A 17,592-nucleotide genomic window follows, 5' to 3' on the forward strand; every position below is an offset into this window, starting at 1 on the left:
TTTAAACTAGCAAAATACAAAAAGGACAGTGCAATGGTTAAGGTGCTACCCCAGGATCCTGGGTTCAGTTCCCTGCTCTATGGTAGACTTCCTGTACAAGCTTGGGCAAATCACTGTGTTTCTGAGCCTTACCTCTGCATCTGTAAAATGCATGTAAGAGCATTTCCCTATCTCACAGGGGTGTTGTGAGGATAAGTACATTGATAGTACAGTAATAGGGGACATTTAAGTACCCGAGATAAAAGATAACATTCCTGAGAAAAAACAAAGCCCCATCTACAGGTCAAGTAGGGATCTATTATTTAGAAACCTCTTTCAATGAGATAAATCAACAACATCGTTCCCAAAATCTAACATGGTGTAGTGCCTAGAAGTCTTTACCATGTCAGGGCTCCATTCCATTAGGCACATCAGAGGAAGACGGAAGATGAGTACACAGTGTAATGCCATTGTGAAGAAGGCCAATTCTATTTTAAAATGAGTATGCAGCATGCGATATAAAAGGGTCTCTTTAAGGGGTGGAATAAATTCCAGGTGAGATGGACTACCGGGACTACCAAGATGCATGGTAACATCATGTTACACATTTTATGTCCTAGACATCACCTCCACTTACAAACTGTGTGTATGTGTTGTGATGCTGGGCAGCTCATGCCAAGGCCCTTAGGCCTCACTGGCCACTGACAAACACATAGCTGGAAACCAGTCTGGCTCACTTGTGGGTTAGTCTTAATAAAGTAGGTATTAAATTTATAAAAATGTATTTAGTGTTTTGACTCTTGTGAGTTGTTGCATGCATAAATCTCACTTAAACTATCTATATCCCATGTAATATTTAAGGGTTTGCCCTATAACTATAAACATTAGGAGAAAACAGCTTCCCGCAATCCCATTGGCTGGGAACGGCGAACCGCCGCCACTGGGAGCTGCGGGGGGCCTTGCCTGCGGACGGTTAACGTAAACAAAATGTCTCAGGGCCCGCCAGCGGATTACCCTGATAGGCTGCATGCCGAAGGTTGGCGCCCCCTGAGCTAGTCTGACCATCTGTATATCACAGCCCATAGAACTTCCCAAAAATAATTCCAAGAGCATATTTTTGAGAAAAATATCCGATCTTGATTTTAAAATTGTCAGTGCTGAAGAATCCACCATGCCATTTGTAAATTGTGCCAATGGCTAATTACCCTATTCAAAAATGTATGTCTTATTTCCAGATCAGGCCTTTACTCTAGTCACCACTGGACTGCTGAACAAATGGAAAAATTGACGTGCTTAGCCTCTCAAGCCCCGTGTTTTGGAACTGCATAAGGAAGATATTGCATGCCAGGAGTAATATGGTATTTTTGTGATCAGTGCATCATTTGATGAGGAACTTGGCTGTAGTTTTTAATATATAATATTGCACCAGACAGCCTCTTGCTGTAATTAATAGGAGTCTTTGGGACAGCTCTGCCAGGGTTGGTCACCTTGCCAGAGTGGGAGTTCAGGGTGCTCAGCACCTCTCAGAATCAGGGTCCTGTAAGAATAATGGAGAACTCCTGCTGCTGTTGCTGTATCACATCACACAAAGTAAGAGTGAAACTTGGTCCACGGATGAGCCTCATACAAGTTTTAAAACCATTTACATTAATTTTTAATAGCCTGATGCACCACTGCTTTTCCTGAAGTCAGTGAGAAGAAATGCTGGATCAGTTCAATAGTAGCTTTCTTTGGGCCTGATTCAAAGATCATTGAAATCAGTGAACAGCTCCTAGTGAGTTCAATAAGCATTGAGAATGTTAATCCCGTTCATTGTATGTAGGTGTTGCAGAACTTCTACTTCTCAAGAATGGGAATGATATATGTGAGCTACAGTCACTGAAGCATGAGGTAAGCCCCAGCCCCAGACCTGCCCCCTACTGCGGGCCAAGCCTCAGCCCCTTTGTCCTGTTCCCCACACCCCAGGGAGTCATGGCCCCGCTCCCAGCTCTGGCTCCAGGGGAGCGGGGAAGCATAGACAGGGGTAAGGAGGGGTGCGACCCTCAAAAGTTTGGAGACCACCACTGATATAAATCCATTTATAAGAATGTTTTTAAAAAAGAGGAACTATTATTAGAACCATAATAGGTCTTTGGCCATCATTACACAGATGATTTTACAAAGTTTACCATGGTTCTGTGGCCTACGGCCATAGAGTTCACGGCTGAACACTGGTAGTGCTCAGCTGCTTCTTTTTTACTCCTCCTTCACTCCACCTCACCCCTTGAACTTTGATTCTGCTTTCAGGACATTGAAGTATGTTAATGAGCATTCACCAAAGGGGAAAAGGTGATATGGAAGAGAGAGATGAAAAAGAGTGGATGAAGAGTGGGATGCAGCAGAGGATGAATAGAAGTGAGACAAGAAGAAAAGTAAGAGTTAAAGGGGAAGCAAGAATGTAGGAAGAAAAAGAGAGAGTGACGAGGAAATGGTGGAAGTAAATAGGAGCTCAGAGTAGATAGCAAAGGGGAGGGAGAGAAAGGTGGAGACAGGTGCGTGCCTGGCCTACACATGCTAGTACTGCTTTAACTAAAAAGTGTTTGTTAAACTGGTGTTAAGTTTGTGCATGTGTGACCTACATGGTTTATACTATAGCATTTATTTATTTTTAGTGCAAAGAAAGGGGGAGAAGCAATGGGGAAGAGAGATGGATCATAGTTGAAATATTGTGTCTCTGCAAAGATGGAGAGAGAGTAGGATGGGCAACTCAGTTAGAACAGTCCTGGAACATCCAGAACTAGGGTGCGGTGATTACTAACATGCTAAGTAGCATTTCCAAATGTGTATAAGAAGTCTTTATTGTGAGCAAGGAATGTTGTGAAACTTTTATTGTGAGCAAGGAATACATTCACCATTTGAGGACTGAGCCAAACAAAACAGCGTGTGGGCAGGGGGAGAATGGTTATAAGCATAGGAGCTAAAGACAACCCTGTGGCTGAAGCAGCTGATTGATCAGGACTAAGATGTGTCTGCTGTGTGGGTCCCATCTACCGCTTTGGATACAGGCTCCAGATTTCCATTTCATCAGCAAAATGAAGACTAGTCACCTATTATCCCAAGGGTTGGAATGCTTAACTGTGGAGATCCCCAAAGCTTTGTGTGCTGACAGGATTCTGAAGCGTTTGAAAGGACTGAGATGCTGCCATTCTTCTCAAACGCCGAAGAGTCCAGGTGACACATTCTGGTCACACTATAAAGACTGAGAAGCCATCTTTGGAATAACATCAGAGGGTAGTGTGTTTTCTTGTGTGTGCTACAATATAGAAGTCCAATGTTATGTTGGAACCTTATATTTAAATATATGCAACAGCAACAAAGGGGAAGTCTGTAAAAGGAACACATTTACCATCTAATAATTTTGGGGAAAGCTGTAGTATTCCAAACCCTATTTATAATACTTTATTCTGTTTACAATGTTGGTTTACTAATAAACTGTAGGGTACTCTCACTTTGAAGTAGACTGGGAACTATTAACACCTACTGGTCAGGATTGTCCATACAATAGTCCTGAGGTTTAACTCTGTAATACTTTCTGAAAAGACAGAAGTCTGACCTGTGCTTCAGCAAAGAGGTAAACAGGAAGAAGTGGAGTGTGATAGATTTACACATAATATTGCCTCAACCCCATTACAAAGAGACACACTTATTTTGGGTTAAGAATGGCATATTTCCGTTTAGCCTAACCTGGTATATAAATGGATTAAGCTAAACCAAAATAATAATCTGAAATAAGAGTGCTCACACAGGATTTTGCACTAATTTGAATACTAATTTAAGTTAAAGGGGTATAACTTCTGTTCATAGACAAGGCCTGGTAGGGGGAGGAGCAGCAAAGGGACCAATAAGACAAAACAAACAAAATACATTTAAGAGATAATAAACGTTCCTTCTCTGAGGAAGCCCATGGCAAGCAGGCTCTCTCAGCCTTTTTGAGTTTTATTTAAAATCTTTATTTTAAAAGCTTCTTGGTAATCTTAAAAATTGCCAATTAAAGAATCAAAGATAAAAACAGCTGCAGATAAATGTGTGTCTCTGACCAGCCCTGATATCTATCATTAAAATGAAGGAATGAATTTAAAAGTCACATTTCAAGCTGACAGTGCAGTAGGAAGACAATTTTTTATGCTTGCTGCAAGTGTACAGCACATCCTTAATGTGCACCCATAATACATATCAAGTCCAACCCCTGGCCTGATTCACACCCCACTCAACCCTCTAATAATGTCATTAATTCATTTACATTAATTAATCCCCCCCACAACTATTTCAAAAATCATGATATAGAATGCTAAGGCCCCCATCTTGGAATAAATTGTGCCCAGTCAGACCCTGGGACGCCAGCTACACAAAGCCCACTGTGGCTTCGGGGCCTAATTATATACATTGACTTTACCCTGCACTTGCAGACATCACTAATTATTGCCACTCCCAACTCCAGTGTTGTTTCCATAGTAACTAACATACTTAAAAGAAATTGGGGAAGCAACTGAAATATGTGTAAAGGGGAATGAAGATATGCACACCAAAAAATGACATACAAAAATAATTTAACATGCAAGATAATCAAAATGCAACATGTGATGATGTAGAGGGCTATGAAATTTTTTATTGGGATTTTCAGAAGTGCCCAAGGGAGTTATGCACCCAACTAATTCAGTGGGAGTTGGGCTTTAGATTCCTTTAATTTAGCAGTTATTTCAATTTGTTTCACACAACGTGCCTAACTCCTTCATGAGAAACAGCCACCTTGAACTCATGGCCATAAAAAGCTATCACTCTGTAGCCTCACTGGTTCTCTCAACATACACACTGAAGTGATTCTACAGACACACAGGACTTTGTGGTTCCAGCAAGGCTACAAACCCAAGAACTTAAGTTCCACAAACACAGGCTTGTATCAGTTATGAAATAATCTGTTAATTGTAGAAGTAGTAGGAACTATGCTCTCTGTGAGCTGGTCATCAAAAGTTACCAAATGGTTGCATGTCCCAGAATCCAAATACATCTTTTAAAATCAGCTATGCTGACTTTAAGTGCAAAAGATAAACAGCAAAATGAATCAAGCTAACACAGTAAATCCTTCTATAATCTGCAACCATTTCACTCCATCTCAAGGTCTGTTCTCCAACCAAACTCCAGATGCTGCTAACTGAGAAGTCTTCCAAACTCTGACAGGTAGAATATTTCAGACCAGAGCTGTCTGGCACTTCCATCCCACAAGAAATAGTCATGTTCTGAGATTTGTTTTCAACCTGAATCAGTACAAAAGGTGAAAATGCTGAGATTTTTTGCAGAACAAAAAGCTCCATAAAATACTAATTGGACAACACGGAAATGAAAAATTTCAACATTTCCAATCAAAATATAACCTTTTGACATTTTGATATGAAATGTCAATTTGAAACAAGACATTTACTTTCAAATTGACATTTCTAAATTTGCTTCTGAAAAAGAAATTTAAAAAAAATTAATCAAAGTTGACATTTGCCTGTGGAACATTTTGATTTCAAGGAGAACAACTTATTGTTGAAAAACTTGTGACCAGTACTGTTTCAGACCTGGTAGGTACAGTAACTACACACAGCCAGCACAATTCTTGATTTATACACACTTGTTTTATATATACACACACACGCACTTGAGTAGGCCTCTTATGCTGTCCAGAGAGCTGTGGTACACAGACACCAAAAAGAAATTATGGCAATATTAGATGTACCGATTCCCTCCACAGAAGTGATAGGAAATCTTCCTTAGAGTTTTCATTCTCCTTCCACACAGTTCCATATGCCTCTTTCTCCAGGCTCCAAAGGGAGGTGTGACAAAGTTCCTCCTCTGCCTTGGTGGGTCCTGCACTTATTGGTAGATTTTCTCGCCTCAGAGGTTCACGGCAGCCCTCAGTTTGGCCACTTTCGTGGCTCAAATCTGCCATTCACTCAGTTAGCCTCATCACTGGCCAGCATGGGGAAAGGAAGAAGAACAATCCCCACAGTCTCTGCTGATCCACCTAGTAGATTGGGGAACAGGCCAGAGACCTTCCCCTCTGGTGGAACCCACAGTCCAGTTCAACTTCTCCAGTATCATGTAGGGAGTTGGGGGGATGGAGGGATGGGGGGAACCCGGGCCCGCCCTCTACTCTGGGTTCCAGCTCAGGGCCCTGTGGATTGCAGCTGTCTACAGTGGCTCCTGTAACAGCTGCATGACAGCTACAACTCCCTGGGCTACTTCCCCATGGCCTCCGCCAAACACCTTCTTTATTCTCACCACAGGACCTTCCTCCTGATGTCTGATAATGCTTGTACTTCTCGGGCTTCCAGTAGTATGCCTTCTCACTCTCAGCTTCTTGCGCCTCTTGCTCCCAGTTCCTCGCACTCCCACAAACTGAAGTGAGCTCCTTTCTAAACCCAGATGCCCTGATTAGCCTGCCTTAATTGATTCTAGCAGCTTGTTGATTGGCTGCAGGTGTTCTAATCAGACTCTCTGCCTTAATTGTTTCCAGAAAGTTTCTGATTGTTCTGAAACCTTCCCTGTTACCTTACCAGGGAAAAGGGACCTACTTAACCTGGGACTAATATATCTGCCTTCTTTCACTCTCCTGTAGCCATCTGGCCCGACCTTGTCACACAGGATAGTTTCAGGAATTAAAGTTTCCTTAGTCTACATGTTTTCCTCTGGAACAAGCTCCATTGGTCCTACTGCAGGAAACCTACAGCACGGCCTGGACCATTCCCATGGACCATACTCCATGAGTGAACTTCACCCTGGTGCAGAGATCCACACTTGGCCTATACATTGCTTAATGTAAGTGATGTATAGTCATTGTGCTGGTGTTCGGCAGAGGGGTGAATTTCACCTCAAATGCATATGCACACCCCAGGCTGGTATTTAAAAGTGTCATCAGAACATTAGGTTAAGACTCTTAGCCAAAAAATAATTAAAAGTTCAAAGCATAACAATTAAATGTACAAAAATAAAGAGATTCTTAATACATCTTGTTTTTAAATGGAGTAAATTTGATCTGGCAGTTTTCCTCTAAACTTAAGAGTCATTTGTTTGCATTCTTTCTCAGGGAAGGGGTTTGCACTGATGTATCTATCAGCATCTGCTCGATGGGCTGGTATGCTTCACAGAACCTAAGGCCGAGATCTTCAGAGGTATTTAGGCACCTAGCTCTCATTGAGTTGAATGGGAGCTAAGTGCCTCAATATCTTTCAGGATCTGGGCTTAAGAGGCAGAGATCCTGTTGTTGCAGGCAGTTCACAGAGGATACCTCTGCTAGGTGCTGCTCCCTCCTGGAGTCAGGGAGAATAGGGGGAGCTACTCCTCTGCTTTTAGCTGTGCTTTCCTTGCTTGAACCTGAATCTCGCCCTGCATCTGCCTACAAAGCTCCCATGGTCCCATCTTTAAGGTTAGGAAGGGAAGAGGATCAAGGGAGAGTTTTTGGAAGGAAGGTGAGGGAAAGCCTGAGGAAAAGGGGAAGCTAGGAAGTGGGTAACCTTGAGAGAGTACATGGGGCAGGAGAGAGAGTACATGATTCCAGGAAAGAAAAACAAAGGGGAGGCTGTGAGGATTAACCAATTTATGTTCACAGAGTTTTGAAGTGCCAAGTATTTCTCTTTGTAATAAAGCTCCATTGGGGAAAAAAAAAATCAATGGGAATTTGCATATCAATGTTGCAGTAGCATGGTGCTATAATAGAGAGAGAGAGAGAGAGAGAGATTGGGCAAATAAAGGTTAGGGCCAAATATTGCTGGTTTTTAACCTCCATATCTATTTAAAATAAAAATTGAAAAATGTCACAGTGTATGTTTGTCCTTGATTTCCTTCCAACAGAATGTTAATTGATATGTTCACATGTTTTGATGTATGATTTACAATCTCTAACTCAAGGGGCAATTGCGACCAGGCTGGTAATCGGAATGCTGAGCCTCACTACAATGGGATGTCAACTGTCCTGAATATTGTACTCTAAAAATTATGGCTTTCTAAATGTGTGGGTGAAAATATTAGGCAGCGATAATCAACAGTACAGCTGATGGGGGAGGGGGTGGCGGGGAAATGGCATTCTGAAAATAGCTAGTGCATCTGCTTGGTAACTATTTTTTCTTCCAACTGGAAATATTCTCCAGTGTTTCCAAGGAAAAATATAGAAAAAAAAAACAAAAACAGAAGTGTACCAGTCTTCACAAAGAACTCACTGTCTAGAATTTTTAAAAATCTGTTTTTAGGTGGTACCTAGAAAAGAGAATGAATATCCGCAACCAGGTTTTTGTTTTTTTTAATCTATTTCTTCTCATAAGTACTTTAAAAATTGCTTTGCAAAACTATAAATGGCCTGAAAACTTGTAAATTATAGTTTCGTCCCAATACAACGTACAGTGGCTCACTTATGACCTCTGAAATCTGAGGTTATAATGAAAACCAGTAAAAGCCCCTAAACTACTGCAGCACTATCCTGTGCTACTGGACTATCACCTGCCCACTTTGTTTGATCTAGTTTTCCACTGTGATTTCATTTTGTGCGAGAGATACTTAACCGGGAATATTTTTAGAAATAAAAATTGTTCTATTTTTCATGTGCACAGGCTTCTATGCTGTTAAATGCAGTGCTGTAAAGGGCTGTGTGTGAGAGAGAAAAATAATCATGAGCTTCTGCTATTACCTTCTATTTCTGTTTATAGAGGCTGATTTGATCAGTAGATTTCAGAGTCTGCTATCGATCATTTGTATTCACTCCAAGAGGGGTTCAGAAGAAATTAATGAGAAGCTGGAGTTACTGTTGGTGTGCAAACTTTTGAAAAAAGTGAGTAGAGCAGATAACCACAACTTTCTAATGAAGAAATCTGGTGGGTGCTGACACAGCAGCTGTATAGCTATTTTTTGTTAAGCTTTAATTAATTTTGATAACAAGATGCTGCAAGAATGCATACCTGAGTTATCTTTTTAATGTGGAACAAATACATATGTTTGTCTCATAAGCACGAATGTATAGGCTCTCGTCCTATATTATGTAGCATTCAGGCAGTTCTCCACAGAGCCCCAATTATTTCAGTGAGACTCTGTGCAAGTTCAGCACTCCACTCACACATTACAGTTCAGGATTGGGGCCATACATCTTGCCCAGGGGGGAATTTTGGGCCAGATTTTCAGAGGTACTGAGTGCCTAAAGATTGAGATGCCTTAGGAGTCAGGCGCCTGACTCCTATTGGCTTCCATAGGAGTTTGGCACCTAACCTGCTTAGGCACTTCAGAAAATCCCCTTAGGTGCCTACCTGCATCTATAGGTGTTTAAATAGCTTTGGAAATCTGACCCATCCCAATTAACATCTTTTGCTGATGATGACACTGCTGAAGTCAAGTCCCATCCTCAAACAGCCAATAAGAGAGTTTCTACCCATGGGAGACAAAACAAATGATACCAGTTGCCCCCTATCCAATTTCCACAGGTCTGCTTCCCATCTCCCCTTTTCTCATTTGCAGAAAAACACAGGTGCTTGGTTTTTAAAGGGACACAGGGCTAGATTACCCAAGGAACTCTGACTTGGTGAGTGTTGCCACACCTAACTTCTAGGCGCCTAGAGGGAAGAAAACCACTGGGATTCACAAAGTTTGATTAGGTGCCTAGGCCCCTTGTGAACAAGTGGGGAGAGAGGGGTACCTCAGAATGGGATCCAGAAAAGCCAGCATTCTAGGCAGCTCCTCACCTAAGCTAGCCAAAGCAAGAGGTGTGTCCTAAGCCCCCGCGCCCCTCAGGGAGCCGGGTGCCTACATCAAAACTGCAGGGAGGTGCCTCTCTCTTGCTTGGGGTTCTCAGCTGCAAACCTTCTCTTAGGGTTAGGCGCCTATCTGTGCTGTTTTTTGTATTGGAGCCAGGGCACTGGATGTTTCTCACCAGCTGGCTATAGAGTCATCCTCATGATTGCACTTGGTCTCTCTGGCCCAATGACTCTTTCGTTATTTATCTACAGTGGAACACTTTCAACAGGAGAGACTGAGGGACCCCACATGAGAATATTCTCTAACCTAGTGATAAGGGTACTCATCTGAGAGGTGGTGGCTGGACCTATGGCAGCCTGATCTAGTAGGTGAATTATGAGCATGCTTGTCAGATTGGGCTGTGCAGGAGAGTTAGGTGGAGGAACATCTATCTTCCCCCCTATTTGTGAATTGCCTGGGTTTGTGTGTACAGACTCCTGGCATGGGGCTGCAGTGTCTATGTGCACAGGCAGAATCCTAGGCTTCTAGGGAATTTTTACTGCAAAAAAGAGTTGCTGAGTGAGTTTAGGCACCTACAGTATTACTGAGCAGGGATTTTGTAAATCCCATTGGGGCCTAATTATGGGACGTAGGTGCCTAACTGCCACTTGAGGTATTTAAGCCCTTTTGTGAATCTAGCCCACAGTCCCTTAAAAAAAAAAAAAGAACACTTCTTTCTGAAAACGTATTACCTACTGTTGTTGAAAGTGACATTAAGATTATTACCAAAGCAACAGAGGAAACATATTTCTTTTTTCCAGTTTACATTGTGCGTTTGATAGCGTTTTATATATGATCAGGTTCTCCATTTCCCCTTATGGTCAGTCACTTTCCTTTATTGTTTGTTTAAATCTTTTATACAGCTACAAAGGGGGGGGGATAACATTTTCCTGTGTATTGTGAAACCAGAAAAATAGGCTGGGGCAGGGGCAGGTGTGACTTGAAACCCAGATCTGTGTTTAACTCTTCAACTGAGATTTCTAACTTCACAGTATTTCTTAAAGAGCTCAGTGAAGAATCTCTAGGGGAGAGGGTATAATGGCTTTATTAACACAGTATTGCCCATATTTGCCCTCAGCTATTTTTCTTTCCTTCATTTCTCGTTTTATGTGTTCCTTTACTCTTATATTTCTCCCTTGCTTCCTTCAATACCATTTTGTTAATTTTTACATTTCTTCAGCTCATCCCCTTCCCTTGGTACCGACCTCTCTTCTCTTTACAGAAGCAATAAAAACAGATGCACAGCAAATGGATACATGATACTTGAAAGACCCCAGGACCAATGAAGAAACACCATGCTGACTATTCAGCTCCCCCTTTGCAGTCCCCGTTATTGGTAATGGGCATAGGTAAAGGGTCTGTGAGGATCTGTACATGTGTACTGTTTCTTAAAATATTTGGTGGAAGCCCGGTAGGGTGGCCCTAGGGGAAGGATGTGGGCAGAAGCTCTCCACCATGGCAGAATATTTTTAAGGATAACTGCTTTCTGTTATTCTAATAAAGTTCCTTCTTTGATGCTAGAAGAACTCTTTTTCTGATTCTCTACCACTGTCATGTGACAGGCAGCCTTAAAATTTACAGACATAGGACATGAAAAAATGAGAAATAAAAGATGTTACATCGTGTGTAAGTGTGAGAGTAAATTACTCAGGCTTCATTCTGCCCGGTACACAATTAACATAAATGTTTACCACCCCCCCCCAAAAAGAAGTTCAACACTGAGAGCCTTTCACTTACACACTCAAACAGCACCTTGTGAAAGGGTCAGCTTGCTCAGAGTAAGCCAATCAGAGGGTAGCTCCCTCCTTAGATCTGCTACAGGGACAACCAGCTCCTGGTTTGTTTCAACAATCCTCTCCCAGCTGCTTACTCTCTCTATTCTCTCCCTGCAGAGATAAATTCATCTTCAGCAGAATACAGATTGCAGAGCCACAGCACCAGTGATCACCTTGTTTCTCCTTTCCCCTGTTTAATGATAGGGCTTGTGCTACCACAGTAGACAGCTATTTTTTTCTGTCCTGCCCTCTTCCAATAAACCTTTTAACCATGCTGGTTTTAAATCCAAATCTAAATCAGGAAATAATTTTGGGCAATAGACAGACATTCGATTAAAAAAAAATGAACATTAACTTGGCTCCTGGGCTGTGGGAGGAAGGCAAATAAAAGCAATACTCTCAGCATGAAGTCAGACTATTGAATTCACTGCCATCAGATAGGAGTAGTATTGACTAGTTTTAGGACCAGTGATATCTATGGTTATACAAGCAGACATAACAGTGATCAGATTGCCAAGCTTCGGGGGAGGGGGGCAAAGCTGGTCAGGGAAGAACTGACTGCATATTACATTGTATTCCACAACTGACTAGGTGCACCAGGAGTTTTCAGAGGTGTTATCAACTGGCCCCTGCCAGAGGCAGTCTACTGCTCTCAATTAGAGCCACATAGAAGCAGAAATTCCTGTTCACTGAGAATTTTGAGATTTCATCATTTATCTTTGTTCCAACTGAAAACAAAACCCATTTTTTCAGTGAAATGAAATTTCAGTGAGATCAATATGATTTTACAAAGTGTTTCAACTTCCATGGACCTGCATTCTCTGACAAAAAGTGGTTCTGTCAACATTTTTCCAGCCATTTCTACTCTCAATTTACTGTCATCTGATCCAATAAAGCAAATCCAATGATTTTCAGAGTGGCAGGCAGCCCTTCATCTCTTAATGCTCATCTGGCTAGAGAAATGGCATAAAAATGTCTATCATGGTTTTTTTTTTAAATGTCTGTCTGTATCAATAGGTAAGGGCTTTGCTTTTATAATTACTATTAATGATGACAGAGGAATATCAGACAGCCTCTAGGAACTTGATAGCTGAGAGCTAACTCCCAGACTTCAGTCCAAAACTTGTTAACTGTGGAACGTTCATAGAGAGGGGAGGGAGGGACCTTGATCTTTTTGACGTAAAGACAGATGTTTGTTTTCAGTAACCCAAATCAATGCAGTCTGGCTGGAATTTGCAAAACATATTACGGGGTGCTGTAGGCAGGAGCAGGGAGCATAGCTGCAACCAGTGACTTTGTAAGGGAAAGAATGTCACCCTGGCTGTGCTGTTTCACAGGAAAGCTAGGGCGGCACAAGGAATCCCATTACTCTCCTGTGTGGACTACCTGCATTGCAGGTGCAGAGGAAGAGTTGCCTCTATGCGGCTGCTCCTGCCACCGCTTGGCAGTGGGAAATCGGTGGAGCTTGTGCAGTGAGGGAGTTATCTAGGGTGACCACCTTTTCAATAGGCAAAAGCGGAACAGATGCAGGAGCCCCACCTCTCTGTGGCCCTGCCCCTCCTCTTCTCCCAAAGCCCCAGCCCCTGGCCAGTCCAGAAGCTGGAGCAGGGCTGTGGTAAGAGCTTCCCAGGGAGCCTGGGAAGCCCTGGACCCTCCAGCTGCCCTGGGTGCCCAAGAGGAGCCCCCGGCCTATGTCCCTGCCCTCCTCAGCCCCCGAAGCGGGAAGCGGCTGGCACCACCGCACTTCTTGGGCAGGCTCAGAATGGTGCTGCTGGGAATCCAGGACAAATGCTGTCCCAGAGTAACTGAGTCTGGGACTGGGACTTGAACTCTGCATTTCAGGCCTGTCAAGCCCAATTCGGGATGGGTGGTCACCCTAGTCCAGTATAGGGCTGGAGCATCTTATCTCCTCATTCGGGACTGGAGGGAAGCAGAGTCTACAGTTTTCAGAGTAGCAGGCGTATTAGTCTGTATTCGCAAAAAGAAAAGGAGGACTAGTGGCACCTTAGAGACTAACCAATTTATTTGAGAATGAGCTTTCGTGAGCTACAGCTCATTTCATCGGATGCATTGTGTGTCTGAGTCAACATCTGGTCACTAGTCTGCTCCTAGGAAAGCACAGCTACAGGCTGTTCCTTACTTGGGGCTTGCAGCAAAGCCACGGTTGAGCCCTGAGTAATAACTGAAAGTGACGCAGATAGCCTGTACTACTTCAGAGTGCAGTAAGACCTGCCGTATTAGCCCTTTAGGTGCTTTCCAGCACATCTTCCCATTGGTAATACTGGACAGCTAACAAACTTTAGTGGATGGCAAGCTAGGCTTCCTGAACCTCGCCAACTATTGGGAGGATTCTTCTGCCCCCATCAGCCAGTTCTGTACTATGACTCCCTTCCTTGACTTCAGGCTTAGGCCTTCTCTTTGCCCTTCAGTTAAGTGCCCTTCCTCCTCTTTGACTTTAGACCTTAACCCTTTTCCTCTGTCTTTGACTTTCTTTTCCTGACTTTCCAAATTCTCTAGCTCAGTGCTAATTTACAAGGAAATGTTTCATGACTGTGCACTTACGTAGCACCTTACATTTGCAAGTATTAGCTATTTAAGCCTCAGGACAGTAGTGTGAGATAGGTTAAGACTGCTCTTATGTGATGGGTGACATGTGGCAAAGTTTTGCAAGAGGTCACACTTCCAGTCTGCCTGAGCCTGAAAGATGAATCACGTTAATAGACATCTCTTGAGAGAGAAGGAAATTAGTTATCCCCCCCGTGCCAAAAGAAACCAAAAACACACTTAAAAATTCTCCCTCTGGCCAAATGTATTTACGATATTATTTTGTATGGTTTGTATTGCTGTTCTGTCTGTAATCTCCTTTCTGCTGTGAGATCTTCAGGGCAGGGTAGGTGTGTTTGTGCTGGAGTTGCTACAAGCCCAGTGTGTAGACAGACTGGAAAGAATGCAGATGGGAGTGCAACGCATGCCCTCAAAAGGACCCAGAGAGCAAGGCTATTGAAGGTCTCTCCTGGTGTGTTACTCTCTCCTCCTGTTGAGGGGCACTGCACTTCTAGAAGTGATTTTAGTTCTTTGGCTTCTTTCTGCTAATCACTTATGTATTCCTCTGTCCCAGGGCAGGGCTTCTTTGCAGCTTCCAAGCAGTCACTGCCATGCCCTGTCTCTTTTAAGAAGGTTCATTCTCTTAGTGCAGGCGAGTAAAGCAACAGAAAACAGTCTTAACTCACTCCTTTCTTTTAGGCTTCAGGGTCACCCCACCCAGCAGTGTCTGGGGCTCTCAAAGAAGCTCCTGGAAGCTACCTAGTTCTATTCAGCTCTTCTCCCTTCCAAGAGCAGTAGCCCCAGAGCTGTATTCCTAAGCACCTGGTCCCTTGCTCCAAGGACCCACTGCAGGAGTTATTAGCACAAGGGCTTCCCTTCTTCAGGTATTGCCTTTCCCAATCACTCCTTTCCACCATTTATTTCCTGGCTATGGCAGCCCTTTATAGGCCCAGTGTAGCTCAGCCCCCTTTAATTGGCTGCACCTGCTCGGACACTGGGGAGCTGGGCCCAGTTCTATTCACAGGGATTGGCTACCTTGTGACATACCCGTTTTTTTGAGGGGAAAAAAAAGAAGCCTGCAAAAGAAGGATTGTCTCTACCAATGGAACTCCACAAGGGAGCATTATCAGCCTTCCGTTGTTTTCCATTATGATAAATGACCTTCCACATAGTGTGCAAATGACAATAGGTATTTCCTTCTTTTTTTTTTTTTTTTTGGCAGATGACCGTACTATATGGACTAAATATGAAAGACAATGTAGCCATGGAAAAGAAATGAGGCACTTGATAGAATTTCCAAGGAGGAAAGTGATTGGGGATTTAAATTCACACTTACAAAGGGAATGCTTTTCACCAGGAAGAAAGTTAGCCAAGAACAGGACATTTCTTTATAGTGAAAAAATTCAGATAAAAAATCTGTGCTTGTAGAAGTAGTGTTTGATATTTAATTAGCTTGGAAAGGTCACAGCATACAAAGGTAGGATGAACTTACTTAAAAGTATAGCTGGAAACAAAGGGGGTGCAGACAAGAAAGTAATGATGATTATGTATAGAGCATTGAGAAGACCAGTTTTAGACTGTGGATGCCAAGCTTTTGGTTAACCCTCAAAAACAACTCTTAGAAACCTGAAATTGCTCCAGGCCCAAGCTCTGCAATGGGCATGTGGCGCAATGATAAAAGTACCAATTTGTGTGCTGCAAATAGCCACTGGAGAAGCACCTATGAATAAGAATGAAACGGTTAGATCTAAGCTCTTGGGCAAAGGTAAAAGGGAAATAATGAAATAGAAGTGTGTAGATTTATGAGGATTGCTGGGAGTTTAGTAGACAAAATTATATGATTGTAACAGACTTCCTCATCCTATCAGGGTCAGAAAATGGGTAAAAATGATGTCAGAGAAAAACTGAAAGAACTTTTAGAAAGAATTTGTAGTAATAGAAAGCAAAGAGAAGGACAGTAATTCTCCTCCACTTCTTTAAAAAAAAAATATTCCAAATCTACAAGGGAAGCAAACTACACATTATGACCAAACAATGTCTGAATTTATATATGAAAAAATGGGGCCAGCTTTGCCTAATCTGCACAGATGGATCAAACGATGACAACATGGGTAGAGTGTGAACAGCCTTCTGTGTTCCTAGTCTTGGAATCCAGAACTCTAAAAGGCTATTGAGTTATGTGACCATTCTGACAGCTGAACTAATGGGGATAATGTTGGCACTAACCTGGATCAGAGATGCGTGACCAGCTGCAGCTGTAATTTTATCTGATTACTTGTCACACATAATGACAATCAGAGCAAGGAGTTTGGAAAGCAGAAGTGACAGAATAAGTGAAATAATGTTCCTAACTATGGAAATAATGCAAGCAGATCTCTGTAACAACAGCATGGATTCCAGCACATATTGGAATACCTGGAAGTGAGATGGCTGACAAAGCAGCAAAATGTGGTCTAAAAATGAGGAGATGGATATTAGGATACCCTTAATTAGACAAGAATTTGAAGTGTGATCATGAAGGAACTTGCGAAGGATTGGCAAAAAACCATGGAGTAAGGAAACAAAAAGGCTAAATAAATCAAAGATAATACTTTACAGTCATGATAGACAAAGTGAAGTAGTCATTTTTAGAGTGTTAATTGGTCAATGTGCCTTGATGATGATATGGTAAGATTATTAAAAAGACAAAGACAGGCGGTGTAATATGTACAAAACCAAAGAAACAGTTGATCGTTTTATGTGGAATTGTGGGAAATATGCTATGGAAAGAGGGGTTTTTTAAAATAAAAAATTGAGTCAGCTTGGAATCAAAAGGACTACTGAGAATATCAGGGATATTCAATAGTATATAAAAAAAAGCATTGTTGCATTTCCTTAATGATACTAGACTGAGTGAAAGGATATTAAAAAACGTGGCTGAAAATGAATGAGAAAAGTGGCTCTTATAGGCTCGTATGAGGAGGTGCTGCACCAAAAACAAAGACAAAGGTGTGGTCTCCACATTGAACTGCTAGGCTGAGGAGAAAAAGAGCATTGGGGAAGGTGGGCAAATGTAATCCTTACCTCTATACTGAGAAGTGGCCTGATTACTCCTAGTTTGCCTGTGCCTTCTACTTCATGTAGAGTGGAATAACACAATTTCTCACTCATGTGAGCAATGTTCTTTTCATAAGTTGACTACAGCATGCCCTTCCTGGCACTCATAACACTGCCTCCTGCTGGTGGGAAAGGAGACTGAATGATATTGGGTTGCATTTGTCAAAGGGTAAACACTGATATTTTGTTTATATACACATACACACACACGGCATTCCCATTTTTTGAAATTATAAAAAAGCCTTGTTTAGAGTGGGGGGTTATTTTATCTGTTGGTATCTGTTTATTTTATGCTGGGAAAGGGAATTATATTTAAAATTTTTGTTATAAAATTTTATAAATTACACCAGGATGCTCAGATAATTTAGTTTAACAATTAAACTGTGAAAGAGAATCAGAGAAATGT

Source organism: Eretmochelys imbricata, chromosome 1, assembly GCF_965152235.1.
Source record: "Eretmochelys imbricata isolate rEreImb1 chromosome 1, rEreImb1.hap1, whole genome shotgun sequence".
Taxonomy (NCBI): Eukaryota; Metazoa; Chordata; order Testudines; family Cheloniidae; genus Eretmochelys; species Eretmochelys imbricata.